The sequence below is a fragment of the Sturnira hondurensis genome, unplaced genomic scaffold (genome assembly GCF_014824575.4).
Source record: "Sturnira hondurensis isolate 20B ecotype Veracruz unplaced genomic scaffold, ASM1482457v3 Scaffold0010128, whole genome shotgun sequence".
Taxonomy (NCBI): domain Eukaryota; kingdom Metazoa; phylum Chordata; class Mammalia; order Chiroptera; family Phyllostomidae; genus Sturnira; species Sturnira hondurensis.
Genome location: NW_028082759.1, coordinates 11,551,907 through 11,566,494, shown reverse-complemented (window position 1 = coordinate 11,566,494; position 14,588 = coordinate 11,551,907). Strand labels below are relative to the sequence as shown.

Sequence of the window (14,588 nt, the reverse complement as noted above, 5' to 3'; positions counted from 1 at the left end):
ATTAGGAATAGAGAAACATCCTTTAACTCCAAGACTACACATAAAACCTGTCCTACGGCATTTAAGAGGTCATGGACAAAAGAAATTGTATTCTTTCCTGGAAGCAGGAAAGCCCTATAGATACTAAAAGAGAGCCATTGCTGAAAAAAAAAGGAAAAACAAAAAAAGAAAGAGAGAGATTGGTTAAACTCAGTATTACACCAATTTGATGTTCGTGTTATAAAAATGTCACATTAAAATGTTAGTTTCATCTAATTTAGGGGAAGAAAGAAGGCAGGCTATCAGGAAATGTGACATCATAAAAGATAGTCATTCCTGATTAGGGAGTAAAAATTTGGTTTGAGAAGATTACAGGAAAGAACTCTATGCTGATAAAGGGGGCCATTCTATCTGATGACAATGCTACTATTTATTGGATACAAGTGATGGTTCTCAGTCTTACAAAAATTATGCCATTATAGTCCTGGCTGGAGTACCTTAGTGGATTGAGCGCGGGCCTGTGAACCAAAGGGTTGCTGGTTCAACTCCCAGTCCGGGCCCACGCCTGGGGTGTGGGCCGAGTCCCTCAGAGGGAGCACCACACATTGCTCACACATTGATGTTTCTCTCTAGCTCTTTCTCTCTCTGTTCCCCTCTCTCTGAAGATAAATAAAATGTTTAAAAAATCATGTCATTAGGTTCACCAAAAAACACCCCATTAATATACAAATCTATTAGCATTCCCAATTTACAGGTGAAAAAGCTGAGTCTGAGAGAAGTTAGGCAACTATTACTGGTTGGTTACCAAGCCGGCTGCAAAAGCAAGATTCAGAGCTGACCCTGATTAAACTGACTAGTGAGTCCTAAAATGACCTGGGTTGTGTGGATTGATGAAAATACTGGTGCTAAATGTGTAAGGTCATTAGAATCCTTTCATGGGAAGTTTAGACTTTCTTTTTGAAAAAATGCTATTCAGCCCTGGCTGGTGTAGCTCAGTGAATTGAGCATGGGCCTGCGAACCAGAGGATCTCGGTTTGATTCCCAGTCAGGGCACATGCCTGGGTTGCAGGCCAGTTCCCAGCAGGGGACACATGATACATTGTACATTGTGTCTCCTCGGCAGAGGCAACCATACATTGATATTTCTCTCCCTCTCTCCTTCCCTTCCTCTCTAAAGATAAATAAATAAAATATTTAAAAAAAATGCTATTCACATTTTTATCCCCACATATCAATCTATGTGAGTATCACTTTAACAGAGGCTTTATACTTGGGAAAAATGTGAATATTTTGTCCTGGGACACCAAAAAATATGTGTGGCAAAACAGCTTTTTTTTTAAAGTAAACCAAAAAGGTAAGTATTGTCATCAAAGTGTATTGCTTTACTTTCCTCTTAAATGTTCTGTATTTATATACCTGCATCCATGAACTCAAGTGAATTTTATTCTGTGCATCTCCACCACCTGCCTTTCTCCCCACGCCCCAAGAGAAGAAAACAAACAGTTTGTGTCATTTAAGCAATGCTGCTGCTATTAGGAGGTACAGCAACTATTTTGTGTCCACTGGAACAGCTCTTTTATCTAAATGACAAGTGTAACGAAGAACCTGATCAGCATTTTTACTCAGCCTGGGCTTTTAGGGCGTTCCGTCAAATGCTGTACGCGGCTGAAGTGGTTCGGCACTTATCTTCATGCGCTCTCCATTTTATTTAATATTGTCAAGAAAAATGTCATCATAACAGTACTGTGGCTTTTAGAGTTAACAAACAAGCACTTTCATTTTCAAGGACCACAGCAGTTCTCAATCCCTTGGAAACACACTTTCTTGCAAGGGGCATTAAGCACACACTCACTATACTATTTAAATTTAACAAACACATCCTGAGAAAAAGAAAGTATTTCATTTTACTTATTGTGCATATAGAATCTAAATCATTTCAAATGCTTACATTGGTAGATCACTAGCAGTGTCTTTACACTTCTGTTACTCAGTTACGGCTTACAGTGATTTTTACTACAGGTTTTTATCTGAGTTTGAAAAAGGCACATAAATTGATTAAACATGATCTGACAATCCGATGCCAGTGTTGAGCTAAATGGTCAAAGAACCCAAAAGGCAATCCTAAGAATCCAAAGCAAATTAAAAAGGAAAAGTCCTAGGTAACTGTGAAAATGATAAACACCCAACAGGCCCAAAGCTGATATATCAAAAACCACTCATTTGCAAACAGAATCATTTAAGACTATCAGAATCAGCAGTTCTGGTCCAAGATGGTGGCCTCCCACAAAGAAACCTAATCTACAGCTACATGATGGAACAGTTCCCTCTGAAAGAAACCCAGAAACTAGCTGAGCAGCTCACACACACTGAGAAAACCAGGGGAAAGCCCACAGAGGAGGAAGGGCTGTGACACACTCTCGTCATAGACCCCCCCCTTTGACTCAGTGACATGAATTGGACGGGAGCTCTGTACTCACAGCTTCCCTGTGAAGCTGTGAAGGTTCTGTACCACATGTCTGGCACCCCAATATTTAAGGCTTTCACCTGTGACACAGGATCCCAAAACACGTAGCTGTGAAAACCAGTGAAAGACCAGAGCAAAAGAGAAAGTTCCTCGCTGGCTCACACGCAGAGGGTTCAGTGAACGCCAGAGCAGGAGCAGCAGCTCAGGGCCTCCCCCAGGACGAGTTCAGACCTGGGAATTCGAAGTCGGTGTTGCACTGAAGATAATAATGACAACAACAAACTCAATGGAGCTCTGCTTTCAACTAGACCGACTGAACTCCTGACACAAACTGCCTGACGTGGAGGAGGCCCCCACCTTTCTGGGTACAAAATAGTACTCCCATCAGATCTCTACTGGCCTTCAACCACAAACTATGAGACACCTAGAAACTAAGGGGAAGCCCTGGCTGGTGTAGCTCAGTGGATTGAGCACGGGCCTGTGAACCACACAATCGCGGTTCGATTCCCAGTCAGTGCACATGCCTGGGATGCAGGCCAGTTCCCGGCAGGGGACTCACGAGAGGCAACCACACATTGATGTTTCTCTCCTTCTCTCCTTCCCTTCCCCTCTAAAGATAAATAAATAAAGTTTTCAAAAAAAAAAGAAACTAAGGGAAAATTGACCCATTATGAAGAGATAAAGCAATCAAAAGGTCTAGTCTCAGAGATAATGCAGATGGGTAGAAATATCTGACAGGACATTTAAAATAATTGTACTTCATATACTCAAAAACAATCTAGTGGAAACCTGCATAAACAGGTTTGAAATTTCAGCAGAGCTGAGAACTACAGAAAAAGATTTTAATTCAGATGCTTGAAATAAATATCAGAGGTGAGTAGTTCTTCTGATGAGCTTAGGAGTGACTTGACATAGCAGAGAGTAAGCAAGTTTGAAGGTACATTAATAAAAATTATCCAAAATGAAGAGGACAAACAAATGAAAACCAAAGAGGATTGAGTAACCAAAAACTATGGGACAAAATGAGAGAGTCTAATACAGATGCAACTGGAGTCACAGGAGGAGGGAAGAGACAAGAGAGCAAAAGAAACTTCTAAGAAATGAATATGCAACTTCCAAAATTAACAAGAAACAAAACACAGATTCAAGAGAGTCTAAAAACTCAAAGCAGAAAAACAAATGAACAATAAACTTCACAAACAGCAAAAAATCAAAGTTAAAGAAAAATATTAAAGACAGAGGAAGGGAAAATAAAAACTATTAGATTGAAAGAGAAAAGTTTACAAGAATGCAAACTGTCATTAGTAAGTAGGCCAGCCAGAAGACAGTAAAAAGGTGCCTTTAAAGTACTAATCCACTAATCCCCCGTCCCCCCTCCAAAAAAACTGCCAATCTAGAATTCTGTATCCAGTGAAAATATTGTTTAAAAATGATGTGAAATATTTTTTCAGATTAAAATAAAATTAAGAGTTAACTGCCAGAAGACATACACTTCAAGAAATACTAATGACAGTATTTAGAAGAAGAAACACGATGACAGATTTAAATGTACAGCCATAAAAAGAAATAAAGACGATCAGGCATGGCAACACTCAGGGTACACATACATTTTTTTCTTATTTTTATTGCTTTAAAAGAGGCTATCTAAAGCAAAAATAGTAACAACAGTACTACTGTGCACACACAATGCACTGAGTTTACAGCACACTTAGCCAAAAAATTTATAAGATCACTTAGTAAGTTATGTAATGTCTAATCACTGTAATGTCTTCATACACTGTGGTGTATGCCTGAAACTAATATAATAATGTCTGTCACATAGAATTGAAAAAAAAATGATTTAAAAATGAAAAAAATAAAACCTGAAGTTGACATGGAGACAGATGACTGTACACAGATACACACACAAAGAGAACAATAGCTTTAAAGGCTGGAATAGAGAGAATCGGGGGATACTATCAAAAAGTTTGAAAACTGTATTGAAGTGGTACAATGTAATTTGAAGACAGACTGCCGTAAGTTAAAAATGTGTATTTCAGACCCTGGTCAGGTAGCTCAGTAGTTTGAACGTCATCCTGACATGCGAAGGCTGAGGTGAGTCTCTGCACAGGGCACATGTAAGAATCAACCGATGAATGCACACGTAGGTGGAAAAGCAAACCTCTCTTTCAGTCTCTCTCCCTCTTCCTCTCCCTTTAAAGAATCAATTAAAATGTACATTTCAAACAGCGAACCACTAAATTTTTTAAAATATAAATAATAAATCATAGTGTAGATAAAATGAAATCATAAAAATGAAAACTTAACCTAGCCCTGGCTGGGTAGCTCAGTGGGTTAGAGGGTTGTAAATGATTTGAACAGTTCTTAATGCTACTAATGTCTTTTAATTACCTTGTCTATGTTGTGCGAAGGTTCTACTTGGACTCCAAAATCATTTGCTAAATGATATACAGATCTATAGCTCCCACATTTCATTAACCTAGTGATTTTCAACTGCTGTGCCACAAGAATTTTTAAAACATGCAATACCTGACTATTTAGTCAGAGGCACTGGCCTCTTTTTCCTTAGACTGTCAAATTTAGAAAAATGACAGCAGCCAACACAACAACAGCTATTCGGTGTGACTACTCTGTCTTGAATCATAAATATATAGGTCGTAAAACAGAGCTGCCATCTTATTGGTCAAATTCCATAATAAGGTTGCATCTGATTGGATAATTTTTGGTACCAGAAACCATTATATACAAGTATAAGCACCTGATTTTTAAAAAAGTCACTTTGGAGAACAAAGGGTAGGCAATTACTATTATTTTTTGTAAATCAAAATTATATCTATTTTTGTCAGATCAGCAAAAATTATGTATTTTGGTGTGCCACAGAATTTTATTAATTAGCTTGTGTTCCATGAGATGAAAAAGGTTGGAAATCATTGACCTAATCAAATTAGTATTTGTTGTTTGTTTTTATTTTATCATAGTTGACATATAGCAAAACATTTTTTAAAGTAAATCAATTAATGTAGTTTAACAAAAATATTTCTTAATATAATTCTACTTTTTTTTTGTCCTACTTTTAAAAAAGGTAACTATTTCATTGTCTATACTAGTTTACATAGTGGGTCAATAATAACTATGGTTTTTGTCTTCAGAATTCATCTCTTTCTACTTTCAAAAACTTGGTTTATATTACAAATTGTGGACTCACATTTAAAAAATTCCTTTTCTGAAAGTGGGGTAGTCTCACATAGAAATAAAACATTTCTAATTAAATTATTCTCCATAAGTGGTTCATACACAACATACATCATTACAAAACTCTTTAAGTGGGGATTATTTCATTAGCTACTGTTTCTGACACAGTCCTTAGAATAATGTCCACAAGTGGCACACAGTAAATATTTAATAAGCAATTATTTGAATAAGCACATTTATTGAATATAAACAGGGCACTAAAAACAGGTGTTAATGTTGAATAAGTATATTTATAAATGCACTTTGAGAACAAAGAACTGGATAAGAATGTGAACATGAGACTGAAGGGTAAATTACTACATTACCCAGTATAAGCAGTATACTACATATTCACTTAAAATAAGTCTGAGTATCACAGGGAAATATAAGAATGAGAAGCTGACACACAGAAGTATATATAGAGCCCTGGCTGGTGTAGCTCAGTGGATTGATAGCGAGCCTGCAAACCAGACGATCGCGGTTCAATTCCCAATCAGGGCACATGCCTGGGTTGCAGGCCAGTTCCCAGAGTTGCAGACCAGTTCCCAGCAGGGGACACATGAGAAGCAACCATACATTGATATCTCTCTCCCTGTGTCCTTCCCTTCCCCTCTAAAGATAAATAAATGAAATCTCAAAAGAATATTTTTAAAAAAGTATATATTGAAAACTACCACACTAACTCTCTATAAAGAGAAAAAAATACCCCAGCCTGAAATCAGAGATATAGTACTAGTACTTACTACACTTAAAAATAAAATTTAGGTTTTTGAAAATCAGTTTTTATGTAAATTCATGGTGAATATATATGTCCTCTACTCTGAATCTATCCCAACTAGTACACTCAGCACTAAACTAAGAAAATAAGGAAGTATTATGGGATAAAACTGGTAGTGTTATGTAAATAAAACAATCCATTTATAAATAATAATAAATGGTCACTCCACACCACAGTAACTTAGGATGATTAGTGAATAAATACTTAACTTGGAGAAGGATTACTGACTGGCAGCGTGTTGCTGGTATGTGTCAGGATTATTCATCACCCTGACAGTAATATTAACCACAATCCATTTCAGTTACTGCAGTTTATCGTTTACTGACTAATGTTAAAAAACAATGTCACTGAAGGCAGCTTAAATAAAGTGTAAGGTTAACCTCTGTTAGTCATATAAAAACTCCTGCTAGGAGGTAACTTCCAGCAGAAAACCAAATATGCAATACAGAGTGCTAATATTTATAAATGTAAATTTATTTATTTTTTTAAAGAGAAGCAATTTTTTAAAGGTTTTTATTTATTTTTATTTCCAGAGAGATGGGAAGGGAAGGAGAAAGAGATGAAGAGAAACATCAGTGTGTGGCTGCCTCTCACACGCCCCCAACTGGGGACCTGGCCCACAACTCAGGCATGTGCCCTGACTGGGAATCGAACCAGCAACCCTTTGGTTCACAGGTGGATACTCAATCCACTTGAGCCTCACCAGCCAGAGCTAATAAATGTAAATTTAAAAAAAAGTCACACAAAACAGACTGTTTTGTAACTTTAAAACAAAACTCCAACAAGTCCTCTAAATGTACACCATATCTCCCTCCCCCTCCTTCCCGTCCTCCATATATACATACACAGTGATACACACACATATATATGAATGTGTAGCTACTCAATATATATATTCACACTTTGCTGAATTTAATTTTGATTTCTGGAGGAGTTGCACAGTCATATTTTAAACTAAATACATCACAATGAACATGTAATGATTTCAAGTTTACAGAAGTCAGTGTACCCCTGAAAATTTTCTGAAGTATTAATATAAATACTCTACAATAAATACATAATTATATCGCTTGCTATATGAGTCCCTCCTAAACTAAGTAATTTGCTAAAGGTCCCTTGCCAATAAATGGAGGCAGATTGACACAAGTCTACCTAAATCTAAAGATTTCCTACTCTGGTCCTCCAATTTTATCTGTCCAGGTTCTCTCCCTGTATCTTTTGGTTGTTCTTTTTATAAAATATCTGCATGTACATTCGACTCCATATAGCATTTTTTTTCATATTAATGCAAGAATTTTATTACTGTAAGGGTATTCTTGTTTTCTAAGGCTTTTTCTGTTTCTTAAATTGTCTATGTTTTTTTCTGATTTTGTTTATTTTTCGCTTCACTTGTTTAGTCTGTCACCTTTCGCACCGGACACTGTCGTAACACATTTGCTAACACTTGGCTGTACCTTCATGTTTAAAACTGAAGCCCAAAAGGGCTGACTGAAACTCATGGAGCACGAGGAGCAATGTGAACCGGCAGACTTCCCTGGAGGGAAGTCAGGGGAGCTCCAAGGAGAACCCCTAAATGTCAGTATTTTTCAGGTCTTTCCTGTTGAACCAGTCGACATGCCCAAAGAGTGATATATAGTACAACCCTCTGTCCCACAGAGTGGGCTTGCTACTAGCCTGCCTGCCAGAATTCTGATAGCGAGACAGCCAAGGGGCCTGGGGGACTTCACCGCCCCGTACTTAAGCCTTTTAGCTAATCCTCCTGTTTTCCACTCACTACTTCAAACCCTCTCTCCGCTGCTCTTGGAGTCCTCAAATCAGAAACATCTCTGGGACAGTTTCTCCGAAAAGTAAACCTCTTGCCTTTTGCTCAGATAAAGGGAAGAACAGTGGGTTTTGGAAAGAAGTGGATATACAGGCAAGTTTATAATCTTTCTGGTAATACCTAAAACATACCAGTTCACTGACAGACAGACAGGAGATCAAATTCTAGCCTAGAAATGCGTAACCTTGGAGAGTTCCTTAACCTCATTACATCTTAGTTTTCTCACCTATAAATTAGAGATAATAACACATTCCTCACAGTGTCATTGAGGGAATTAAAGAACAGCGCACAACACTACAAACATATCATAAACTATCCCGATGTCATTCTTCTGCTCAGTAGGCTATAAATTCCTCCCAAGGCCACAAAATGAAATTTATGCCAAAATCCCCAAAATCAATGGGGCTACAACAGCATCTGTATTTGATTCCTAGATTAAAATATTTTCATATATTTTATCAACCAATAAAAAATATCCAAGTGTGAGGTCATTTTTAATTTTTTTTGTGCATTTATATTTTACTTAAACATTTAAGGTTCATTATTTACCTTTGCAATATCATAGTTTTTTTTTAAGTCTGAGTTCCTTTCATTTGACTGAAGCTCAATATATAGAAAAAACAAAGTGAAAGTTATAACACCTATCATATTTACACAATACCGCCCTTCCTCCCCTACAAAAGAGTGTTCTCCCCCCCTGACATGTAGATGGTATATTGATTCCCGGTATATCTGCTACAGAACAGACTAAAGGGACTGGCATTCGTCAGAAACAGCACTTAAAACTTAAAGAGATAAAGAAGTGTTGTCTGATCAACAACAGTTAAATGTCGGTAGTCAATTCCAGGTCAAGACGCATGCTGTATATATTAAACGTGTGTGTTAGAGAGAAATATCTCACACAGAAAAACACACAACCAAATGGTAGGAGATAAATGAGAGACTGAGAAAGAAAATCATTTTTTCTCTAAACAAAGAGAAATAGGAAAAAAAAACCCACTAAGAACCAACAATAACAACTCGTCAGCAAGAAAATAGATTTGGGAGAGCGTTGTCACTCAGTTCTCTTCTTCAGTTATCTGGGCATTTACTTTTTAGAAACATTTTGACCCAGACTAGGGCAATGGGAACTGCTCTTTTAACAGTGTGAATGCTCCAGCACTGTAACATAGTTTTCTTTTTTAAGGAAGAAACTATGATTTACTGGGACCTGGACCAAAATTTAACACTCAGTTTGAAGACCTGTTGATAGAAAACTGTCCTCGGATTCCTACACTGCAAAGCAGACGCCAGGAGACCACAGCAAAGGTTCTCTTTCTCCCTATGGGAGCCTTCCCTCACTTGCCCCGTTGCTGCACACTGAACCTCACCGAACCTCGCTCCTGCACGTGAAAGCTCGAAAGTGGATGCCTTTGCTCTTCCCCCAGCCCAAACGTTCTCTTTCCGTAGTTTCCTTCACTTTATGAATGTAAGCTCTAATTATTAAAAATAAAATACTTGCTTATACTTTGGCCATTCCTGGTTTTCTCCCTCAATTTTTAGTTTACTGTTTAGTGGGACAGTAACTACCTGATTTTATTCTTTCTAATCTCCAGAAACTGAGAGTCCCTGGTAAACAATATTATCCAATAAATAATGAGTATATGAAAAAACAAGTTAATAACTGAGTAGTGACATCAGGAATTCTCTAGTTTTTAACCAAACATTCAGCTTTTTCATAAAACAGGTAAAACCAAAACAGTGTGGAGCACAAGCTGGGACCAACACCCCAAGAGGAGGCAATTTGGAAAAGTTTTCCTTTTCAAGCAGTCAAATGCTGGCTGTATTTCACCAGGTGTCTGTTCAGCATGAGAGGTGAAAGGCAACCTGACAAAGTGACGTTAGACTCAGCAATCGATGCCAAAAGGAGGAGGCAGCATAACAGTTTGCTTCTCAAACCTTCTGGGCCAGAACCCCTAGTAAGAAAAGTCACTCTAAATCCTAATCCAGTGTACGCATGCATGTATGTGCACACGCGCATACACACACACACACAAACACCCCTCAGAAGGTCTTAGTGAGGATTAAGAGTTACCACATGTAATAAACTTCGATAACCTGAAAAATACGAAGTCCTCAGTACATACACAACAGTGAACAATAATAAAATGGGATGTTTCTACTTCTGAAATGGCTATCAACTACTTTTCAATCTAAGAACAGACTCGTTTTGGGGCATATGTACCCAGATTACAGTATTTGTACATACTTACTATTCTAAGATAACTATGTGGATAGATGAGAAGAGAATTGACTGCCTCAGGTTATCTTAGTTTTCTTCCTTTCTTAGAAAACTGGTTTTACAGTCCATCTCCTACTAAGAAAAAATAAATAAATACATCATGGTAGCAAAGAAAATCTTCCTCATCTACAAAGGAAACCCTGGTACTGAACTGCTCAGCCACCATAATTTGTATTCATGGTCTGACATTTTGTAAATAAATTCCTGCCCTAATTATAATTTCTTATAAAGGACAAAAAGAAAATGCTGCCTCTTATTTCTGTCAAGGAGGTTGTCAAAATATAAAAATCAATATATATTTATAAAATATGAATTAACGTCACTCCAAACTCAATGCATGATTACATCTGTCTTCTCATCAGTCAGAATTTTAGACTCGTGATGAAAAAAACTGGAAAAGTAGAAGGAAAAAGATCAACTTCAAAATCGATCCCTACCTGTTGTTTAGCTTTGAAAGAATAAGTTAAATCATTATGTTAAATGAGAACTTTCTCAATACAAGGAAAGATTTAATTTTATCAGATTTTCAGACAAAAACAGATTCAAGAAAGACTGAAGATACCAATTTTTAATTATAAAAAGAATTGTACATAACATAAAATTCTACAAAATACAACAATTTTACATTGTTCGATGCAGGCTTTTGCTTTTCTCAAAAATTTTTCAAAAAATAATACAGAAGAAAGGGTGGTTTACATTAATTTGGCTTAAGAAAGAAGATTCCCTGTGCAACATGGAAGAGATTACCAAGCAAAATTGCAGCTTTGTATCGAAAAGCCCTCTGCAAACCAGCTTTGAGGAAATTAAAGGTAAATAAATATGCATAAATAATTCAATACATTTTAAAGCTATTCAAGCAATATTAGTTATTTAAGAATGGGAATAAGATATGTTTATGTTTTAAATTAAGCTTTACACTCAATGTTTTCTTCGATTTTTCAAGTTTATTTAAACAAATAGTAATGTTTGCTAAATGTATACTATAGGACAAATGTTAATATAATTCTATCATAATCATTATTCATGGAGATATAGCTCACTTCACGAATGAGATGCATTCCTGAAAGTGCGTGAATAAATAGACATTTGAAAACTGAATCATACTGTGACGATTAAGGCAGACTTTAATACCAACCTAAGTGAGCTATTTTTATAAACAATTGCCATTATTCTAGACATGTAAATTACAATTTCTAAATATCTGATATGCTTGATTATTTCAGGAAAAATAATACAGTTGATTCCAAACTCACTATGCCCATCAATATTTAATGAAAACGATTAGTACCAGTGGAATTCCATTCCCACAAACTGAACACCAGCGGCACCCAGGCTCCTGCAGTGTGAGGGGGCGGGGGGCCGGCCACCTGCAGCCACCGCTGGAGCTCCCCCCTGCTCCCTACACTGCCCTTTGCTCCTCGCCTGTGCACCCTTCAGTTCTTGCTGAACACACTCTTTATAAACACGCCTTCCTTGGCCCAACATACAGCTATTTCACAAAATATCATAATATAAAAACAGATACAACCAAAGGCACTACATACAAAAATGATGTTTTTACGTGTTTATATGGTAGATACGAACATATATGGATAGAGACTAAGGAAAGCGACTCTTGTTTTGGTTTCAAAGCTGGGCCCTCCCCTTTTTACTTTATAAAAAAATGAAAAAGAAAAATTACTGTTGTTCATCTGGTGAGGCATAAAAAACAGCCCTGTTTATCACATACAGAAGACAACAGAAGCGTTATTAAAGCTTTTATTTTTATTTTTTTTAAATTTTTTAAAAGATTTTATTTATTTATTTATCTTTAGAGGGGAAGGAGAGGGAGAGAAACATCAATGTATGGTTGCCTTTCGTGCGTCCCCTGCTGGGAGTTGGCCTGCAGGGAACCCGCCTGCAACCCAGGCATGTGCCCTGACTGGGAATCGAACCGCAATCCTCTAGTTCGCAGGCCTGTGCTCAATCCACTGAGCTACACCAGCCAGGGCCGCGTTATTAAAGCTTTTACACACCCAACAAAAAGTATTTGTCAAGTTCCTTAGAAACAGGTGTGATATACAAATAAAATTCAATTTTAAAAAGGATTCTGTTTGGCTGGAAAAGAATCTATAACAGCATTTTGTTAACATCATTTCTATGAATTCCCACATTGAAAACACCATAAAGCCTACATTTGAAAATAGGTGTCTGGAGGCTTTCTTCTGGTCAGGTAAGATTTTTCGTGGGACGGAGAACACAGACGAGGATCAGAGGATGGAGCCGCTGGCAGGGAACAGGGGGATGCGGCAGTAACAGGTTTACGGGAGCTCTTGCCCGGGGACAGTGATGGCAGAAGACAGAAACACAGTCTCAGCAGAAACACCCCAACAGCCTCCCACTTATCACCATTAGTAACCGTTCCATCAGGACAGAAGCATGTACCCTGTCCACAATCCGTCTCACTATCCACTGTGTCTTGAGGAGCCTACAGAAAAATCCTCTAAAGCACAGAACAGTCTTAATAAGCTCTGTGCTTCAGTGAAAGTCCTAACTCAAGGACTCAGGGGAAAAAGAGAGCAATTCTTCTAGAACTCTAGAAAGGCTATTTATTGAAATGTAATTTATTTTGTGAAGCACATTTTATTTTTTAATGCATTAATGAAAAATGAGATTTGTACTTTAATGTACATGAAATTCAAATAATGGAAAAAGTAGGATACAACTACCCGAGCATTAAATAGTTGCCCAGTGTTTATTACTGACCAATTGTGCGGCTCGTCACACGAGCCAAACTAATACAGTCCTCAGTGTAGGCGAGAGAGGGCCACAGACTCCAGGGAACTGCTGCAGGGTCTAAGAACCTGAACGTAAGTAAGGCTTTCCTTTCCCTTTCTTTCTTTTTTAAAGAAAAACAAAAACCAAAGCAACCATTTATCCACTTGTTATTCCTCATAGTCATCTGGGAAACCCTGCTGATGTAATAGTAAGTGACAGCAAGTGTCTCCTGCCGGAAGGGCTCCAGTAACAAACCAAACAGAAGTGACGGAATTGAAACACCATCATTTTGCAGTCTTCACCAAACCAACGGGTCCAGGCCTTAAGTACCACTGGCTGCTCACAACACAAATGAGAAGTAAAATAAACATTATATACCTTTGACTCAAGAACGCAAAACTTCCTACAAAGCAGTCTTGCCAAAAATATCTAATCTGAGTTCTATCATCCCCTGGAACCAACCACCAATTTATAAGCAACACAGAAGACAGAGGAACCTGTTAGACTACGCCACGGGAATGGAATAGGCAAAATCCATACTGAGAATGAGGAAGAGGAGCAGTGTGCTCTTCAGTTACTAAATTAGATAAAAGATAAGAATCCTACAGAATAAAGAAGGACTTAAGAGATACATCAATTAACTGCAATGTGTGGTACTTATTTGGGTCGTGATTTAAATAAACAAAGAAGAATTATAAAAGTTGTAATTCAACTGGGAATGGGATATCTATCAGGTATTTGATGATATTAAAAATTATGGTTAATATTTTAGGATTGCTAAGGGTAATGTAGTTGTGCTTTAAAAAAGTTTTGAGACATACATACTAAAATATTTGTGAATGGAATAACATAATTTCTGGGATTTCTCTCAGAGTAACATGAGAAGGGGGAAAAAAAATGAGAGTGAAGATAATTATTAAGTGTAACTATCCCCTGACAGCTGTTGAGCCAGGGTGACTGGTGCATGGGAATTTATTATCATCTGTTGCCCACTTTCATATATACTTGAAATACACCATAATAAACAACTAAGAAGAAAAAAAAGACATATAAACTTTATAAGAGAAAATGATGATTTAGGATATTGTATTCATTGATGCTTCAGGACAGAAAAGTTCTTGAAGAATACCTAAATACATGGGAAAATACATAGACAAAGTTGAAGAATACAGTGTATATATAAGATGTAATTATTCCTTATTGATATGTTGTAAATGAGCAATAATTTTTTCCTTATTTACATGTTTTATACTTTAAAAAGATCAAACATAGTTAA

At 37.1% G+C, this 14,588-nt stretch overlaps 1 protein-coding gene across 1 annotated transcript in view; it reads right to left on the bottom strand.

Moving 5' to 3' along the window:
- The window catches only part of LRBA (LPS responsive beige-like anchor protein), a 522,692-nt gene that overhangs the window by 142,050 nt on the left and 366,054 nt on the right, over nt 1-14,588 (bottom strand). The window lies entirely within an intron of this gene.